Raw genomic sequence first — 16,780 nt, 5'->3', positions numbered from 1 at the left:
CGCAGATCTGAAGCTCACTTTGAGTGGACCAAGGAACTAAAAAGTGCCTCAGTAATACGCATCCTGATATTATGAAGGCAAGTAGCTATTCTGAAAATATGAATACTATTTTTTTTATATCTATTTTATGTGAGAGCTTATAAGAAATCAATATCTTACCCATAGGATGTGACTCTTGAGCAGGCCCAAGAATGAAGAAAGTGATCATGCTGGAACTCCTGTTTCAGAAGGGTAGCAGTGGTTTATACAGGTGTTATTTTAAATGATGAACAATTGTTATTTAGCTATTTATTTCTGACAGAGTATCCAAGAATCACCAAACCGTTTGAAGCATATACTGGAAAATCAGCTTTTTAATCTTGACATGTTTACAAGTCATTTTCATCAAGCCAAATTTCTGAGTGAAACTTTTTCTTATGGTTTAGGATTTTAAATCATATACAATTTGACCTACTTTAACATTCAAAACAATTCAGTACTCAACACCCTAAAACTGTTATGAGTGACTTAAATTATGTATAAAAAAAAAAACATTAGAAAATGCTTTTATTTTTATTAGCCAGAAATATTTTGGTTTATAATGACAGGAGCAAGTAAAGTTGATTTTGGTATCAAACAACCCAAAGTAATTTTTAACACAGAGTTCAGTTTAAGAGAAATCCATGTGGAACTACAGCAAACATAAACACACTATAAAATAATAATAATAATAATCAACAGCTGTGTTATTCACTAATAAGAGCTCTAGTCTGTAGTTTACATACTGGCCTACTTTCACTCATATTTAGAGGAGCTAATGATTGTTAATAAAAGTAGAGACTCAGACTTTGAGTTTAAATATAGTTTTTAAATGCAAGGCTGAGTCACGTCTGAAGGCTTTAATTTAGCGACTTAAATGTAACCTGAATCCAAGTCTGCACCTTATGCATGTAGAGCAAGAGAGTCCAAAATGTGCCTGGGGGGCCATTTGTTGTCCATGGAGTGACTTTTTTGCTATCCTTGACAATAAAATTCAAAAAGAATTGCTCAAACCTGGTTTTCCTTCTAAAGTTTATATTCAAAGAAAATAGTCTTACAAAAGATGTCACTGCCTTTCAAAAGAATATCTTTTATCAACAATACGTTTTGTGATAAATCAATCTCATAGTAAATATGCAAACATCCACTTGTTTTTACTCACAAGCAGATTTTGATGCACTCATTTGGAAAATTCAGCTAAATGGCACAAGATGTTTGCTTTTCAAAGAACAACTGATCCATATCGTGTTTGTCTTAATTAACACACAGACGAAGACCGTAGAAAGCAATCATTATTTAGGATGTTGTTTGCAGATTTTAAGTTTCAGTTGCATGATGAATTGCAGCTCCCTTTTCTACAGAAATCTGACTTCATTGTACAATATGTACAATTCTCATTGCTACTATACTTAGTATTATCCGTACATTTTCTTGTCTCATGAGAGTTAGTTTGTAACCATCTTGTCTATGTAGTATTTATTGTTGGCTCTTTAGCACAGTATATTAAACAGGCATGAATTTTATAACATGGTTTTAAGTACAAATATTTGATAATTATTGAGTCAGTAGGTTATAATATATTTCATTAAATTGAAATAAGGGACAGGATCAAATAAGTGTTCACTTCTTCCTGCTCCTTTTCAAACAGAAAAGTAATAGTAAACAAATTATTTTGTTCTGGCCATAAATTTCTTGTTAGATTTTACTTGCTATCAAAAGTCTCCGATGTAATTCACTACTATTTGAATAACTCTTGAGAGTAAAGCAAGAGGGATTTAAAATTTTATAAAATATGAGACAAAAATTAACTGCAATGACAATTTTGAGATTTGACGTTTAGTACGTACTGCAGGTAAGATATTTATTGTTCATAAGTTAAAAAGAAATTGGAACTCTATTGTACAGTTTATTAACATCAGACGGGAAATTCTAGCAATTTTATTTTGTGTTTTTTGCAAAAAGGGAATTAGATTACCGGTACTTAACATTCAAGGTTATGTTGAGATGGTTTTCATAAAACAATCATTTAACCCTGCCATGTAATTTCCAACAGTATAGATAGGTAAAAACAGGTTGAGACTTTATTGGCCAGATATAATTTTTAACCTCTTTCTTTGCAATCTGCTTCATAATTTGTCTTAACATATTTTTTTAATGTAGACATTGATACAATTATATCGGATCAAGGAACTGACAAAAGGAAAGGCTACTTAATTTGCTGACAGCAGACTTAATTTTGGTGAAGTTGTTATTGTTCACTAAATGTTTGATTTTAGAACAAAACTTTCCAATAGGAGTTGGATGTTTTTGTACACTGGCGGTTTCATGGCCTTTAATATCTTCACAGCCCCTCAGCCGGGCGTTATTCCCCTTCTGTTGTGGTTAAACAGCATTCACATCACACAGCCCGTTCAGAACTCCCACTGCTCCACCGCTTGTTGTGCTTTTTTTCTTTTTCCAATAAAATGATCAATTTCCAAAACAGCTAAGCGCTGCAAGTCTGGTCACTGCTGGTAAATGAAAGAAAAGTCAATTAACTCTTAAATGTCAAGAATGTGTCACCAGTATGTGGGCAACCTATTTACAGGGTCCCCTCTGTGAATAAGAGAAGTTCAACACAAAGTAATAACTGTCACTGTGCTGTGGAGAAGCAAGGACTGACTGCAGCAGTGGTATGTTTGACATTTTAATCTTAACCTATCAATTTAGCCTTCAGAATTAACTGAATTTATTAATATTACTTAATTCTGTCTGAATGTTTGAGGTTTCAGAGAAAACATCTTCTAATGTTGAGACTTGTATGTTAGAAAAAGTTGAAGTCTTATCATCAATGCTTCCTTTGTTTTTGAGATGTTGAAGATACAGATCTAGTCTTGAGTTCTTTATTTGGTTTGTTTTTTTCCCCTGTTCTGTAACCTTATTCTTATCCAGGAAATCAAAAAGAAAAATACATGTTTTTAAAAACTGAAACATCTTTAAAGATGTTGCTTTAATGTGACGTAGGCATAGACAATCCAGTCTTTTTACTCAGATGTGTTTTCCCCACCTTTCTCAAGTTCCTGTTGCACACCTGACTTAAAAAAAAAACACAGAAACTTCATAGGGCAACTTGTTAAGAGAAATCTGTTTCCACCCCTTAACCAATCACATTTAAACGTTTAGGGAGATCCGAGTTTTAAGGTTGGAAAGAAAGGTGTACACATCTTTTCAGTTACTATGCTGCATTACAAATGTAAATTTAATGAGAGTACATGTTTCTTTTCAAGTTTAGATTCTATAAACTAATTTGATATAACCAGGTGTTTGGTAGCTAATTGTTACATTTACTTAGTAACTTTTTGAAAAAGAAAATACTTTCAAGAGTTGCTTTATTACATTGTACTTTCTACTTTTGAGTAATATTATTATGACGTAGTGATACTTTTACTGGGGTAAAATTTCTGAATACTCTATCCACTGAGTAACTTCACTAAATGAAGATCATATTTTACCAAAAATGCACCAGACACATGCCTACAGTTTATGTTAAAGTGAGACTTCTTGTTGTTTCTACGAAAGTTATGTTATTCTAAAGCTACTTCATCTGCTGTCTAATGAACAGTTCTTTTGCTTAGTTTTTATTTTATGACATTTATTCATTCATTTGTATTAGTTTTAAAGTACATTTTACTTTTTAAAATACCAGGATTTGGGTACAACTATTTTTTGTCTGTCTGATTCACTTTTGTTAAATCAGATGTCATAATTAGTTACTAGAGTAGCCTTTTAACCATTTTTCTTTTTTAGCTTTGCTTTTACCATTTTTTAAAATCTTACTTAACACTCCTGCGGTCTTAAGAGATGGGATCATTTAGACCTAATGTGTTTTTTACTCTGTGTGCAGTCCAGTGTGGATGCACCAACCTTGTGTGCGCTTTTACTAATTTTTTTTTTTTTTTTTTTTGTAGTTTCAAAAATTCACAGTCCATGGGTGGTCTAAGTAATTTCTTGGATGGCTACTTTTTAATTGTGTTTTAGTTAAAATATGTTTGTTTTCCTTGAGTAAAATTTTGGGTACTTTTTGGGTTTCCTTAATTTTTAATTTGAATATTAAATTGAGTTTAATGCACTGTTGGATCATTTGAATGACGATGTGATTGAAATAAATTACTTTTTTTTTGTAAAGAGCCTCAAGACCACATTTGTTGTGAATTGGCTATAAGAAAATAAACTGAATTGAATAATAATTGATTCACCAATGACTATTATTAGATAGCAGATCTATGTTTTGGCAGATAGACACTTAAAAATAAATGAACTAATAAAATGTGTGCAATGATACTCATTTTAGTATATGGTAATTTTTTTTTAAACTTTTTTGGGCCTCTTGTGTTTTGGGAGATGAACATAAGTACATGGCACACTTTCACAATCATGAAACACTAATTTGTGTTTGCATATAAAATACTTTCTTTACATAAACGTTTGAGGCTGTAATGTAAGAAAACATTGAAAATATTCAAGCGGTATCAATACTATTTTGAGTTTTTGAATGTGGAAGAACTTTGAGATAAAAAAAATGGGGCAAACTGAAGTGATAGCTACCAATGAATCTCTGCAAAAAAGCATATGTGCATAGTGGTTGAGAAATAGAAAACGTGGGTGTAATTGCACATTCAGAAGAGAAATGAAACATTTTTCTGAGTCTTTTTATCAGATTCCAGCAGTTTTAAACATGAGCTGCTGACAAAAAGATTATTGTTGCATTTGTAAATCTTGTTTCCTCTGTAAACACGGCAGCGGAAAATCAATGTGCCAATAAAAAAAGGAGAAAACGGAAACAGGTGAACTTCCATGTTTGACACAGTTTTCTGGTGAAGATAACATCTAAACAACAGTTGCGGATTTGGTAATAGGGAAGCACCTTGAACTTAATGCTCTCATTTTGTTTTACAACTTTTTAAAATAAAATAATAATAGACACTTTAAAAAGGTTACAAGAGTCTGCTATCCTGATATTTTGATTGAAGCTGGTAAAGCCTTGAACTGAACAATGATTGCGATTTATTTATTATACAATTCAGCTATGTCATCCCTGGTGTCATACCGGTGAACAAACCTGAGCAGGCGATCCCCCACCCACGCCTGCTGTGTGTTCTTCCTGAACGCTTACGGTAATATCGATCATGTCGGATTTTCTGACTTAGAGAAAAAATATATGTCTTGGTTTTGTGTCATCATTAAAAGCTCTAAAATAAAAAAAATTCTGTGCATTTAACAACCTCTCTGTATATTAGAAATCCAGTTGATAATGTGCAGACTCACACACCGTCGTGTGTACGTGCTGCATGCGAGCTTTCAAACTTGCGCCCACTTGCTCGCAACCTGGAAATGCATAGTGTTGCCAAAGGGGAGACCGCAGAGTCAGAAGTCATACTACTACTGCAGGTGGGAGGAGGAAGTAAACGACATAATTATAATTTAGTAAACAAATCCCCCTGATGCTGAAATAGTTTGAAGTCTAAGTACATGGGTCAAATGTAACAGCAGAGTTTATGTACTTCATTTTTACTTAACATGTTGATTACATTTTATTTTAAATCACTCACACTCAGGATAACTAATTTCCACCACAAGTTAATGCACTCAGCCGAGATTTAAACTTGCTTTGTTAGGCTGAATGTCAACAAACACAAAAAAAAACAAGTTGTGTAGGTACAGTATGACCACGTCAACTCAAAACAAAAACAAAATTATGATACTGATGAGCAACAGTTGTGGCTGAGACACTGTCACTGATTTCTGATTCCATGATATAAAGACATAAAGTAAATAAACCAGCAGATACATGATGATTGTTGGCAGCAAAATGCATTCAATCCTTCAAATATTAAATTGGAAAAAATGCTTGTTATAATTGGAATTGAGGTTTTAAGTTGATAATTTAAACTGCAGACATTTTTTTTTTGCTAAAAGAAAAAAAAAAACACCCACTTCAAAATTTCAGTGTCTAATTTTGAACATGTTTCCACAGTTGATTTAATCAAAGGCAAAAAGAGGAGGTTGGTAAAAGTGTTTTGTCTTTGTTTTGCAAACGTAAAAAACATTTCTCACTTTTTAGCTATGTGTAAGATGTTACTACCTGGATCCTCTCTTCAAGTCGCACATTTTGCATTGTGTTTAACACTCCGGGTTACCACAAAAACTCTCACTGCGTCACATGTCACCTTTGACAGATTTAGTAACAAAAAAAGGTAACCGAGGGTAGCGACGCTTTTACATATGTTCAACGGAAAGAGCTGGGGCACCTATGATGAGAACATTTCTCCACACTCAATATCCAATTTTGAAAACATTTAATCACACTCACTGCTTATGTTCGAACGTGGAAAATTTTAATTGAATTTAAAAACACATTGAGCTTTTGAAGATTCCAGATTAAACACTTCTTTTGTAACAAATGTAAAGAGTAAATTTTTACTATTGTGAAAAGGGCTTAGGTGCCCAGATTTTATTTTATCTGTACAACAGCTACTTATTATCTCTAGGATTACCTTAGGCTTTAACTTTAGATACTTTACATTTAAACAAACACCCATTTAGGTTTGCACAACGCTGGTTAACTGTTTATGCTTTTATTACTGCAATAATCTGATATTTCAGTGAGCAATAAATGCTCATCAGTTTGTTTTTAAACTAATCTTTACGTTACAGCATATAAAAATACAACATTAAAAGTCTAACAACTGACTACATTCACTGTCAAAAGTTAGAAAGTTTCACATCTCAATGTTTTATTTCAAAAATGTGATTGTTAGATTTTCAAGTTTCCCTGACTTCAGGATACTGATATATACACTTTTATATACACTTTATTCAAATTTTAAACATAAATGTACATCAGACAATAAGTAATGAAGTTAAAGTAGCATTACTACCGGATTTCTTTGCTGCCAAAATCATGTTTCTATCAGAAAGAATTACGGTTTTCATGTCTGAGTCCAGAAACTGCTAATGAGGAAAATCCTATTAATAAACTAAATTAAATATGAAAACTGAAAAAAAGTTTTCAATTTTCAATCTGCATTTTTTCAGTTTTACTGGTTCAGGTTTTTTTTTTTTTTTTTTGCAATTTTGACTTTTTTAATTTGAACAAAATGTTTACTCTTCACACACTTTCCTTATTAAACAGATGCTTAGTAAAAAGAAAAAAAAGACACACAAACACACACGGTGGGTAACGGGGGGTTCGCTGATGGCAGCCCCAGGAGGAAATTCTTCTGAACTGAAATCTACCTGAAGACACATTTTCCTTTCTGAATGTGCATCACAGAAGGCACTCCTGATAAGCCTGAAGACTGAGGGAGAAGCACCTCTCAGACCTGTCCAAGCCCCCACCCACCTGTTCCTTTACGCTAACGCACACAGAGAATAGACGAGAGGGGTTTTCTCTCTTACAGTCACTCTCGCTTCCTCTCGTCTGGTTGCGGAGGATGATTGTGAAGATAGTGTGCGGAGAGAACGCGTGTGTTATACCTCTGACAAGGCAGAAACCCTCAGCTAGTTATGCAGATGGACATGCTGACTAAAATTTGGCGCCACCTGAATTTCCAAGGTGTGTAATATTATAGCATAATGGAGCAGATGACCTTAATCAATCATATCTACACTGATATTTCCATACTGATCACTTTTGTTGCGTTTTCTACATAAAGCAATGGTAGCCAAGGAAAGCTCTCTTCATCTGAAAATATTTCCAGTAGTACATATTCCTCTTTCCATCATTTAATTATTCTTCCCCCTCTTTGTAACAGACATTCTGGCTGCAGAGTATGGACAACAAATCATTTGTCAACATTTTCAACACCACTCACAGTGGGCTGTGGGACAGCTTTCCTTCACATCTACAGTTCTGCTGCAAGAAGTGAAAAATGTGTTGCAGTGCATGGTGAGATGAATCTGGGTCACTCTAACATGAAACAATCCCATGGAAATAAAGAGTAAATAACATCCAGATGCCGCTGATAAAAACAATGAACTGATTTTCAGTAAGTTTAACTTCAAAATGTACAAACCCTACTAAATATTTTACATTAAATGAGACTCTGTTATTGCACTACAGCTGTTCATGGCAATATAATCAAACTAAAATGCTTGCTTATTTAGGTGTGCAATGGTATACAAAAATCTATGCTACCGTATATTTTCAGCATCACAATCCGTCAAGAAAAAAACAATAAAATTTTGATATTTTTAAGCAGTAATCTATTTAACTGGTGAGTCTGTTTCCGTTTCTTACATTAATGTGATTTTCTTATGTTTTAAAACTGAAAAGTAAGGAACTGACTGGAGTTTTGGTTGGATTTTTTTTTTAATTATGTAAAATAAAGTAGTGTCAGCATGCATGACTGTAAGAGAGACCTCTCAGGTCTTCCGGTTCTGGTCTGCTCTGCATCCCCAGAACCAGAACCAAACGAGGAGAAGCAGCTTTCAGCATCTATGCACCACAAATTTGGAACAAACTTCCAGAAAACTGTAAAACAGCTGAAACACTGACTTCTTTTAAATCTCGACTAAAAACCCACCTGTTTAGGATTGTATTTGAAATGTAATCAATTACAAATTTATTGATGGAACTTGACTTAATGCTGTGTTTTGATTGTTGATTCTATCTTGCATTGTGTTTCTGTGTTTGTAATGATGTGAAGCACTTTGAAATGCCTTGCTGCTGAAATGTGCTATACAAATAAAATTTGATTGATTGATTGATTGATAAATTATAGGATTGTGCCCATGTTGAGAATAAAACACCTTTAAATAATTTGGAGCTGATTTGAATTTTGGACAACCTAATGTCAAAAATGAATGCACCAAGAACAGCTGTTTGAAACCCCGCTGCCCCCCCCCCCCCCCCCTCACCCCACACACACTCTTATTCCTCCTACTTGCATTTTATACAAGCATGATGTGGTTTCAGACAGTTAATTCAGTTAAGTGCATGGTGAGCTATCTTATTAATGGTGTTGAAAAGTGTGCATTCTGACATTAAGTTTTTATTCTCTTAAACAAATCCTGCAAACACATTGGTTTGAACAGGTATTTGCAGTTCAGTCAGTCTTGGCTCTCGCTATTGTTCAAACCAAGATGAAGACACTAATGTCTTATCAGTCTGTTAGTGGAGCTGTCAGCTGTTGGACACCAAACGATGGGTCCTTCCCTGAGCCCCTTGTATTTAAACAGATGACATGAACTTATTCCGTCTGACAACGTTAATACTGGGACAGCACAGTGGTGAAGTTATCACTGTTGTCTTGCAACAAAAAGATTGGGGTCTTTCTGCATGGAGTTTGCATGTTCTCCCTATAAAAGAACATGCATTTATAGGGAGATGCATGTTCTCCCTGGGTGCTACGCCTTCCTTCCACATGCAAGAAACACAAATGTTAGGTGAGCTAACTTCCTCTTAATGCATATGGTAGATTTGTGTTTTTGTGATGCTCTTTGATGGATTGGTGACCTTTCCATTGTGTACTATACCTATCACTATCTCATAGGAATGAGATTCACAGCACTGCCTAATTAGTGTAATAGTGTCCAACTGGCTGAATAATCATTTGGATCAGTTATTCCCAAATCTTCCAACTTTGGACCCAAAAATGAAAATTCTAGAGGCTCATGACCCGGACTCTTGTTTGAGCATACAATTATCAGAGTCAGTTAAAAAGTGGTTCAATGGCAACAGAATCAGCACCAATAACTGTCAAAAGCAACATATTGGTCAATATATATTGGTCAATATATTGACCAATATGTTGCTTTAGCTTATTCAAGTTCTATTTTTTTATTTTTAGTTTTTATGTACTTTACACTATTTATAAAATGCATATGGATTCTCATTGGTATTTTTGTCTTTTAGGTCATTTTTATCAAGAGGATCTCAAGACCTCAGACTAACATTTTTGTGACTCCAAGGGAGGTCCTGACCTCAACTTTGGTAACCACTGGTTTAAACCACAAGAGCATATTTTTTTCTATTTCAATGGCTGCACTAAATACCTTTCAAAATAAAATCACATTTCTGACCCATGGAATGGTTTAGAGGCTTACATCATTTGAGAAAAGCTCTAAAAACAATTGCCATTGTACTAATTTCCACTTACACTGCTTATTTATTATATATTTACACTTCCATTGTTAAATTAGCATTTAGTTATTAGTTTAGTGAATATAATTTAATTGGATGTGGTCTTTAGTCTTTTCTTAAGGATCCAAAGTGGAGTTCCTTCTATTTATGGTCGTTATACAGCAGGAAGACCATCGCGCTATCTGGTAAGATGCTATCGGTTGCTTAATGCCCAAAGTCTGTTGGATGTCCTTGATTACCTTCGGTTCAACATGAAAACTTGAAATGGGTTTCCTGTTGTGGCAAAAGGCTTTTTCTGTTTGTGTAGGTGGCCGAGATAAAGAACCTGCATTCAGGTTGACAATACCACGCTTACGAAGACTACCTATGAAACCGTACGGCTACGGCTCCACTGATTCAAAGTGAAAATGGGAAGTGCCGTCTCCCTGTAGTTTCCTGTCAGGTGCACATAAGTGACATTGCATTGACACACTTGTATGTATAGGCGTCACGCACGCGCGGCTTGACGACACTCTCGACTCGACGTAGTGGTTGCCAGTGGAAAAGAAAATTCATTACTCACACACAATTAGTTTCTACAGTTTTCCAGCTCTGCGAGTGGTTTTCCTATGTCCTCAGGGATAAGTATATAAAGGTAAGTAACAGGACGCATTTCCAGTAAATCTTTCATAGAGCAACTTTTGGTGATCTGACTCCTACTCCTGACGATATGAAGCTGGTTGCTTTTTGCCTCTTAGCACTCTGCTGCTGCACTTTGGCAATGCCAGCCCCAATGAGGACCTCGTCCATAAGAAAACTAAGAGAAACCCTGTTTGAACTCAGAAAATTTAACGACACCCTAACGGTCAGTATAGCTAACATTGCTTTCATTGATTTGCATACACTTTGCATAGTTTTTGTTACTTAAAACATGCTTTTTCATCTGTGCCTTGCAGAGTATGGATAAGACAGAGAAGAAGGTGAACATGCTACCAAAGAACATTGAGGTAAGCAAAGTTATTTTGTTAAATTAATATTGACATTATTGTGGTTGCTTACTCATTGTTGTTGCTCTCCCACTGTTGCTAGTAATTGTCAGATGATTGTTACTGTAGGTGTACATCAAATGATATGTTAAGTCACAACTAGTGCTAGTTGACAGGCACAGGCAATCAGCTGTAACTCTTTAGGAACAAACTGTGCTTGGAGGCTCAAGAAAGATGTTTTATTAAGTTCAAATTAAGGACAATTGTTTGAGATTTTTAAGGTTTTCGATGTTTTTGTAGAGAATGCGGACTATGTATCTAGAGCAAGCTAATACTCTGTAAGTAGATAACAAAATATGTCATTCAAAATAACTACATTTTAATATAAAGAAAGTGCATTTCTGTCAACAGTTAACTTTCTGACCTTACAAAAAAAATCAACAGCATTACTTTTAAATTCAAATTAGTCTTCCTTCTTGTTAGCCAAATGTTCTTCAGTGAGTCAACTCAGGAGCTTGCTCAGAGCACTTTTTCATTTTCTCACAGCTTCCGTTGAGTAAAATGTGATGAGTAATCAAGCAGAGAGCTTTTGAAACCATGGTGCTTCCTCACACTACCTCACAAACTCCAAACTTTCTGAGAAGACAGGCTATCTTAACAGAAACTTTAACTTTACACCCAAATCCTTTTTGAGAACTTATTTTGCTAAATTACTAATCCCCAATCAGTCATGGAAAAAAGTAAAAATCCAACATCAATTGTTGTAGTCAAATGAAAACTGTCCCACATGGGGAATTTTTAAACAGTTTTAGCTGTTCTTGTGTTTCCATGGAAGGATTTTGCTCTAACCTCACAACAGTCATACAAAAAACAAACAAACAAAAAAAAAAAAGACAAAAAAAAAAACTTTGGGGCAGGACAGCTGGACTTTTGCAGTATGATTATTGTTTCAAAAATATATATTTGAACAAAATTTTTTATTAAAGTTTGTGGAAGGATTTTACCCAGAACTTTATTATCATAAGAATATTGAAAGCATCATCTTGATAAGTTTCGCTTTAGGTAAAAGAGTTATTGATGCATCACACTCAGAAATCTGATATGAAACAAAGAAAAAACTTTCTTGGAAGCACTTTGAATGTTGCAATGGCAGGAAATGTTTTAAATATATATAAGAACAATAGCAACTGTGCTGCCATTAAAACAACCTTCAGAGATCACTTAATGTCTTGGCTTTACTCAAGTTTAACTGGTTTTGGGGGAGTAATCATTTTTAAAGTGCATAATATCAGCAGATTTTAGAGCCAAAAAATCTAAAAATACAAAAAAAAGAGAAAGAAATACAAATAAATCACAACTGACCTATAACAGATAAAAAGTTTGATAAAAACGAACATGAAAACAAACAAAAAAAACTCAATCCATTGTTGGTATAATGTGAAGTATTATAAATATGCAATTGAATTTCTTTTTTATATATTAAAATGTTTCAAGAGGAAAAACTGAAAAATGTGTTAATTTTTTTCCTAAATTCTTCATTTTACAGCAGGAGTGTGGTTGTCTGTCGGCTCTGAAGTGCTTTGAGGAAGGTGTCTCGACATTCAGCCATACCATGCAACAAATTAAACTATCCAGGAGCCTGAGAAACAAGTTAACTGTAAGTAAATCTGCTGTGGTGAAAACCAAAGTTTAGACTCACTGTAATGGTAGCTTGGATGTTCACAGCTAAAATTAACACATCTCTTTAAATTTTTACAGATAAGTGGGCTGCAGTTTTGTGCCAAAGATTCTACGGTAAGAGCAGCAAAGATATGAGATTTCCCATATGTATTTATGATGACTGGTGTCGAATATGGAGGACTAGAAGCTAATTTTCTGCATTTTGTCCCTTTAGCCCTCATGCAGTGAATGCAAAACACATCCCGCAGAAAGTGTTGATGAGTTTCTCAACCAACTAGAGTCTCTTCTTCAAATGGTAAAATCATTATTTTGTTTAATTGCACTTTTCACAAGCAAAGTTTATTTATATGCATTTATTTTACTACAATAATTGACCAAAAACACATATTTGCAACATTAAGTGGAATTTTCTTTTCTGTCAATTTTAGGGCATATCCAATCTGAGTATGAACTGAGAGAGGATGACGACCCAGACGTGAATAAGAGTTTAACATGGAGAACACACTACACTGAATATAGTTCAACGTAACAAATATATATTAGCCTTGTAACTATCTAATTTATTTATTTATTTGTGGTGTGGTGATGAACTCAGTGAAGCTACAAAGAATGTATGTCTGGAAAAGCTGCTTTGATGCCCCCCAGTGGACTTGCCTGGTCTAACTTTTTTTTTTCCTCCAACAATGAAGGGAAAAGTTATGTATTTTGTAGTTCTTAAAGAATATATTTATTAACATTTATACAATGTGTAATGTGGTATAGTAGAAGATGTTACATATCATAAAATGTGCCTGTTAAATAAATGAAATCGATAATAATTTTTGTTTTCTCGTTTTTGGATTTCAACTAATATTTAAGATTGCATTAGAAATAGATGCAGGTTAAAGAGTTCTTATCAAAGCGTCTCCAACAACAAGTAGTGGTTTGTATTTGGGGTCACACTTTCATTTAGAAAACCACAGCTTTTAATCTGCTAAACATCAACTCCAGATATGAAACTGATGAGTCTTTTTCTTCCGTTTGACTTGAAAACAAACTGACACTTAACAAGATCAGATACGTTTATCACTGCTGTATTTAAATGTATTTTCAGAGTTTTTTTTATACGTATTATAGTTTGTCTTTCAGCTGAAGAGGCTGATATACATAATTCAAGTTCTTGTCAAAAAAAGCCTTCAATCTACTGCTCAAAAGTTTAAAGCAAGAAAGGGATTTCTTTCTGAAGCCACAGCAATTTCTATTTAGAGCTCAATATTCATGGATAATAAAGATTTTCATCTTAAGTTGAAACTAGAGTAAAGTTACAAAAAAAATACCCCAAGCTTTGAACGTCTAGAACATCTGACAAATCATGGTACAGTGTTTCATGTAAAAAATTATGCCACAGTTGCAAACATGACATGGCCACCTACCTCAACTTGCCAAGACTAACCTTCATGGTCTATGTACAAAGTGCTATTTGTGGTGAAATACCAACACTTCACATTCCCCTGTAGATCTCACACCCACACTGGAACTGTGACAGCATCACAGAGGGGGACGCTTTTCCTTAGTAGAAAAGGGAAACTACTGAAAAGTGAAAGTCCAGACGTTCATAGATCAAAGTTCTCTGACAAAACTTGAAAGTTGCTCCATCCTATCTGGCCAAGCTTGAACAAATTTGTAAATTATGAACAAAACTTTTTATAATAGCTGTTCCAAGCTGGTAGAGGCCAAAACAATAACTATCATTAATTGTACCAAATGGGAAACTCAGTTTACAAGAATTAAGACTCAACTCACATCAAACAACCCGCATGACACAAACATTACAAATCACCCAAAAAAAAAAAAAAAATTACAAGAAAGCAAACAGATTACGTGCAGTTATTTTTGAAAAGATCCATTAAAAGAGAACAAAGGAAGTTCTTAATCAAACGAGTGGTTATCGCTCATCAACAACAGAACTGCCTCAGGCCAATTATTTATAATTAAATATATTTATTATTTCTTTAGTTTTGTAAAGTGTAAGTAGACAGTTGTAAAGAAACCAGACTCTTCTAATGACATTAAAACAACAATGCAAAAAAGAGACCTCAATTAAGTGAAGCATCATGGTAAAGTTAATGGACCAAAAATTCTTCCCAATGATTGAAAAACAACCAAAAAAAGAGTGACAATTACAAAGAAAACTACTTCATTAAATTGCTGGTAAAGCAGCTCTTTAAGCAAGCAAATCATGGCTGAACCTCATTTGATACATGCTGCTTTTCTATTGTTTTTGTTAAACAGATATTGACCATGGGGAGTCTGTGGAATGCCTTTGTAGATTTGAGATTAAATTTATGTCATCTTTAACCTTGTGGCAACTGAAACTCTCAACTTAATTCTGCTGACAAAATATCATTTTATTCTGATACAGTATATGACGTTAAACAAAGTGTGATGAATACTTACTTTTAAACAATCATAATAAGCATCAAACTTATTTATATAAACTCTTTCACGTCAAGAGTTAACAAGGTCTCAAACCGCCCAGTCCTGGAGGAAACTCACTAAAAACAAAAACCTGAAAATGACCAAACGTTTTTTTCCAACAAGCCATCAACCTGCTATCAATAAGTTAGACTATATTAGACTATACTGTATTATATTGTAAGTAGTTTTTATTTTATATTCCTACTTTAATTTTGCCCCCTTATGTACTAAAAGGTACATATGTATAGCTACAAGGATATGGTATTTCCAGAGGTGGTGAGTAACTAAGTACAGTTACTCGGTTACATTTGCCTAAATAGCTTTTTGGAAAAATTTACTTTTAGCAGTAGTTTAATTGTACCATACTTAATCCTTTTACTTATACAATATTATTATGTATCATTTCTCTTAAACTTTCTGGATACTCCACTACTGTGAGTTACTTAACTGAAGGAAGAACAAACATAGTTTAACCAAAAATACATGAGACAGAGGCAAACCTACAGTTTATGTTAAAGTGAGACCTCTTGATTGTACACAAGCTTTGCTGTTTTAATATTATCCTCTATCTCCTGAGCCATTTCTAGGTCAAAAACACAGTAAATACTATAAATTGTCACTGGAAGTACTTGCATATACTTTATGTACTGTAAGAGTTTCACAAGTTTTATATTGAAGACTAATTGATTAGGAAATGTGTGTCTTCTGCTTTAATTTGTTATGTTGTACTTATTTTTATTAATTGCACATACCTATATTTTTAATTTTGTCTGATAACATCAATATAAAATATTAAATCAGATGTTATGAATGGTTACTCAGTACCCAAGTAGCCTTTGTACCAAATACATTTTTTCAATTTCTTGGGATGGCAGCGTTTGCTTTTACTTGAGTAAAATTATATTGAAGTAGTATTGAACTTTTGGGTACTCTACCCACCTCTATATTTCTTTATTGGTTGAAGGAATAAAAACCCATTTCAATGAGAGTAACACATAACTTAAAAACTCTGCCTTCACCACCAGATGGCAGCATGTCAGAGGCAACAGTTGGAGGTAAAGCGTTAGAAATGAAGGGAAAACATGACCAGTTTCTAGCTTTCTGATTCAATGCTCATTTTCAGAAGATGTTCCTAATTAGATCTGTTTTAGACTGTGCTTTTCTAAAAACATATCCTGGATACAAACTGTGTAGATTTTTACCTTCAGATCAGCGCTACAGTGCCCTAATTACAAAAACCAGCTGCCACAGAGACCATTTCCTCTCCCAGGATGTCTTTCTGATAAACACAATGAACACCTTTCAGACTGAGTAGTGAGCATCGTCACAATTGTCAATTTTTTTTCTTTCCTTCATAATGCAATAAACTTTAAGTACATTAACATATTGTTACTTTATTCTTATTTTATTTGCTAAGGTTTATACATTATATATGCTGTGAATGCTTGAAAACTGAAGACAAATTCCACACAATCTTGACCAAAAAAGCTGATTCTGTTTTTCATTATTGTGACAGTTCAAAGTTCTGGGGGTTTTT

The 16,780-nt window shown here is 34.0% G+C and overlaps 1 protein-coding gene and 1 long non-coding RNA gene across 2 annotated transcripts in view; one reads left to right on the top strand and one right to left on the bottom strand.

The window, feature by feature from the left end:
* bbs12 (Bardet-Biedl syndrome 12) overlaps nucleotides 1-16,780 on the bottom strand; it is a 47,812-nt gene that overhangs the window by 12,809 nt on the left and 18,223 nt on the right. The gene's annotated exons all lie outside the window — the stretch shown is intronic.
* Nucleotides 1,101-8,479, top strand: LOC116714690 (uncharacterized). The gene is made up of 3 exons (XR_004338106.1): nucleotides 1,101-2,690; nucleotides 5,082-5,171; nucleotides 7,812-8,479. It is a non-coding gene; the product is annotated as an uncharacterized LOC116714690 (long non-coding RNA).

Source organism: Xiphophorus hellerii, chromosome 23 (genome assembly GCF_003331165.1).
Source record: "Xiphophorus hellerii strain 12219 chromosome 23, Xiphophorus_hellerii-4.1, whole genome shotgun sequence".
Lineage (NCBI taxonomy): Eukaryota > Metazoa > Chordata > Actinopteri > Cyprinodontiformes > Poeciliidae > Xiphophorus > Xiphophorus hellerii.
This window is presented reverse-complemented; position numbering and strand designations above follow the sequence as displayed.